General features: G+C 42.3%; 1 long non-coding RNA gene across 1 annotated transcript; it reads left to right on the forward strand.

The window, feature by feature from the left end:
- The first annotated feature begins 1,144 nt into the window (after positions 1-1,144).
- LOC144172817 (uncharacterized) lies at positions 1,145-4,079 on the forward strand. The gene is made up of 4 exons (XR_013323111.1): positions 1,145-1,295; positions 1,493-1,638; positions 1,725-1,847; positions 2,898-4,079. It is a non-coding gene; the product is annotated as an uncharacterized LOC144172817 (long non-coding RNA).
- The last annotated feature ends 451 nt before the right edge of the window (positions 4,080-4,530 follow it).

Here is a 4,530-nt window from a genome sequence, read left to right on the forward strand (position 1 = left end):
GTAACGGTTGTTGTTCTTTAACTTGTTCATCGCTGCGTCCGATAAACGTGCCGCTCCGCTGCCTGTTCGATGCGAGAAACGTTTGCAGCCGTTATTCACTTAATGTTTGTGGGTCGGAGTCGGCTTGACATTTCTGACTGCGTACGTTAGCTAGTGCTATTTAGAAAGTTGCTGGTGCGCGCATTTCTCGAGTCTGCATGTCCCCTTATGGTGTGGTGTTGCTTAGTTGTATATTGACGGTTGCTGTACCTGTCAGCGGTACTGAATCTTCTCGCTCGGGTTAGTCGCACGCTATTGTCTCGCCCGCACACACTGCACAACTTGTTTGTCGGAGCGTCTGTCATTAGACTTATCAGTATTTTCAAACTTCCGTGTTAATTGCGTTGTGTTGGTCTTCTGAGAGCCATAAATTTACTGTGCTAATCACGCTATTCCGCCTAATGTTGATGTGCGTTCAAGGCGTTGGCGGCAGCACTGCTTACGTTTGTCTGTGCTGTGTGTGTAGTTGTTCCTTGTTTCTTCCAATGCCTTCGATGAATTCAGATGGTCTATTTACACTAGTCAACGTTAGTTGGCTCCCTGACGTGTAGTGAAATGCAAGGAAAAGTGGTTGTCTGAGCAGTAGCGTAGTAACAAAACGTTCCTTTTGTGGAGGGGAAGGCAGGTGGAAACACGCAGAAAGTTGTGGTGCCGTTTCTATGCTGTCAATGTCAGTGGTAACCTGAGACCTCAGAATAATTACCCATAAAACTCACGTGCGGACTAATAGAAGTTTTAACGTCACAAAGTAAGTTTAAAAATAATCTATTCCTGCCATTTTATGCTATCAATGCCAGTGGCAGCTCGAGAGTTGGAATAATTTTCAAAACCCTCGGGTGCAAAGTTGTTGCATCATGATGTGCACCAAACATTAATCCATTTCTGTTCTCCTTTGAACGTAGAAATTATTCTGCAAAAGCAGATTGCTACATTCTGTATTCATACTCTATGACCTGTTCAGAAAGAGTATATGGCTGACTGTGGAGACATTTGGCCCTCCACTGATAGGTTGCGACAACTGTTTTTGTTCCTCTACAAAAAAAAAAAGAAAACAAATTATTTCCTTTCTTTACATGCTCTTGCGAAGTCATGGCTATGGCATTCACTGGCTGAAGACATCTTTGGCATGCTGAGGGGTCGTCGGGGAGAGTGTGGCGGATTATGAATGCCCTGTGGAGCTCATAAGCCACAAAAGAGTACTTTTTGAGTCGTGCATATTGTGCAGATATTCACCAGTTCGCATAGACCAAGGACAGGTGAGCTTTTAAAGTATGTTGAAATATTTTCATATCTCAAATTGTTTAGCAAGAAAAGATTACCAGGGCTTCCGCTGTAAAAAAGACATTCTACTTTCGTGGAACGAATCAGAGATTGTACAATATTTTCTCGTGCTCCCTGGGTAAAGCAAGGCATAAAGTTATTCTCTGATATTTTTGTACTGTTTATTTTCTAGGCAATAGGGCGAAGATAGACCTAAAACAGTGGTACAAGGAATGCATATGACCATTTTAATTGTATTTGGACCCCTTCTTGGAAGTGTATCATCAGATGGCAACACATTAAAGCTCTTGCACGGGATGAAATCATTGCATTCTACAAGTAAGCACGCACTGCCATTTTTGGGTCTTTCATGGCGCATTTTTAGGTAGTTTCTTTATAACTAATGGTTTGAAACTTCTTTTCAGTGACAGCTTGGCCTGTGGCTCAAGGTGACAGTAAGAGCTTTTCGGAACACGTTAGCGAAACTTTCCTGGAAGGGCACTTTGAGACGGCCCTGGCAGAAACACACGGGTCTTAATTTTGGTTGGGTAAGCTGGCATTTTGTTTTTGCGAGACTCAATTTCTGGGTCTGTTCGTCCTAATAAAATCTCGCTGTTAAGAAGTTATCGTGAACGCCAATATTGGCCATTGTGTTCGCATTCCGCCTATTACGGATTGTCCAACAGTGGTCAAAAAAACCACTATTTTGTATTTTAGTTTTGTAAATATTTAGCTTTTACACCTTGAGAGTTGTTGCTGTGATTTGCCAGCACCACGGACACGCCCAACATGGTTGCTGCTACAGCAATACGGTGGCAACTGACGATTCAAATTTCCCGCTTTTAATACGCCCGTAGCACCAATAATACTCCGAAATACAGGCGTAGCATGAGTAATGCTTGCATTGGATTTTGACAGGTGGTTAAATAAGGGGTAATTTTTTAAGGGAATTGTTTAGAGCACAGAAAGTGACGTCTGCAAGAAAATGTGCTATAGTTGCGATTTATAAGAAAATTGTGCAACAGCCTAGTTCAGCCTTAGTCAGCTCAACTTCTGCCTCGCACCACTACGAACCATGGAGGTAATACATGTCGAGAGGGAAATATTTTAGGTGGAACTAATTCCACAAAACATTTCTGCCACAGTGCGATATTTATGATTTCCTATGACTGGCCATTTATTTCTTTGGGGTAGAAACATCGTTTAGCTGTAAGTTATAATAAGCCAGCCTTACTACAACATTCCAGGGAGCACATTATACAGTACAGAGAAACTTTTTTGCAGAGAGAAGGTGTGTAAAATACAATGCCGAAAGGTGATTATAGTAATTATTATGTGATTAATAAACGAAACCTCTCAAGGATAAAAAACCTTATATTCAGGATACCGAGGCAGCAAAGTTGGATACTCTCCAGAATCAGGGCAATTTCATTGATTGTCTGTGGTGATATTGTTTAACGCTCTTTCACTTTTAGCAGCACTCCCAGAAAAAACCCAAGAAATCACTGCTTTTAAATCAATTACTGTGTCATGAAAGGGGCTAAGCAACTCACTCATTTAAAGCAACCATGTAACAAAATTTTCTTGTTTCCTTGAAGGTACATGAGGTGAGCAGTAAGTCTTCTCGAGGCCCGGTTATTCTGAAAGAAGGGACTGGCAGCATCAATATTGCCCGCAAGAAACACATCACGGATTTGCCGCCTGCATTGTCACTTCAGGATGTGGTCATCCTCTTCGCCGCATATGTCATCTTTTTCATCGTGTCATCATGTTCATATGGTTGTGTGCCTTTGGAGAGTTCTTGGGACTTTTGCAGCGAGTTCTTGGAAAGCATGAGAAATTTGACAGTGCCCTGGTGTCATTTAAGTTGGAGTCTCTGTTGAAATACTTGAAGTGTTCAGCTCTACTTGGGATTTTAAATTATTGGTAGAGGTTAAAGTATCTCTTGAAAGGCATGAAGGAGGTCAGATGAAAGGCATGAAGGGGGTGAAATCAGATGAAGAGGTTTAAGTTACTGGCACATGCAAGTTTCATGTCAACTGAACACTGAAGTCGTGCCTTATTTTTCACCATTGGCACAATGCGCAGGCTGCCTTTGAATCTATAGTAGGTGTTAATGTAGTTCATGGCACCGCATTGTAACGTCCTTATTATTCAAGTGTAGCTCATGAGATTTTTTTCGTGGCAGTGCTGCTGCTGATGCAAAAGTGACAGTAATTATTTACGCAGATGGCTTCCGCCTTCTTTGATAAATTTTAGTACCGGATGTGAACTGACACCCATGACCTAGAAGAATTGAAAATGCGCGTATTTGGCTTGAACAAGTTTTCTTCTTTGAACAAAGCTGCATTTCTTGCTTGGCAGAAGCAGGGCTTTGGTCACAATTACACTGATAGCAAGACGGGAGGGTTTTTATAGCACGCAACTGTGAATTTCACCTAAGGTAAAATGTTGAGGTTGGAAAAAGTGCTTTCAAGTCTGCTTTGTAAAACTGGTCACCTGTATGATTCAACGCTGGCTTGTTTGCTTCTTAAGGATGTCTGACTTGTTCCCGCTTGAATTGATGACGTATATAATTAGTCTGCTTGTTAAATTTTAATATGTGTAGCATGCTTCCAGCTACCTGGTTTGCAAAATTATATAAGATTCACGCTGGCTTTTGTGAGATTTCTTGGGATGAATTATTTTAAACAACTACAAATTGTTTGGGCAAGTAACGTGCCTTAAGTCAGGTCTTTTCAGGACGCTCATAAGGTCTATTTTGCCTACAAATAGCTTGATGTTACACTTACGTCTGATGTCAGGAAACTGATTGATTGGATTGATTGTAGGGTTTAACGCGCCGACGCAACGTAGGCGATGAGGCGCGCTGTAGTGGAGGGCTCCGGATTAATTTTGACCACCTGGGGATCTTTAACGTGCGCCGAAATCTCGTACACACGGGCGTTTTTGCTTTTCGCCTCCATCAGAAAAGCGGCCGCCGCAGCCGGGAATCGAGCCCGCGACCTCGTGCTCAGCAGCGCAACGCCTTAGCCACTGGGCCACCGCGGCGGGTTGTCAGGAAAATACTATCTTTAATAATCATGTTTTAATGGTGGCATACTCCGACATGTGACCTCTCGTGTCAAAATGTTTTATCGGTAATCTTGGCTCGAGCGTTGTTTTCCTAAACTCTTGCACTGCACTGTTGTAGGTTTGTGATAATACAACCGTGTATGACTTGTTTAGGCC

The sequence above is a fragment of the Haemaphysalis longicornis genome, unplaced genomic scaffold, assembly GCF_048455015.1.
Source record: "Haemaphysalis longicornis isolate Haplotype H1 unplaced genomic scaffold, Haemaphysalis longicornis Haplotype H1 scaffold_1, whole genome shotgun sequence".
NCBI lineage: Eukaryota > Metazoa > Arthropoda > Arachnida > Ixodida > Ixodidae > Haemaphysalis > Haemaphysalis longicornis.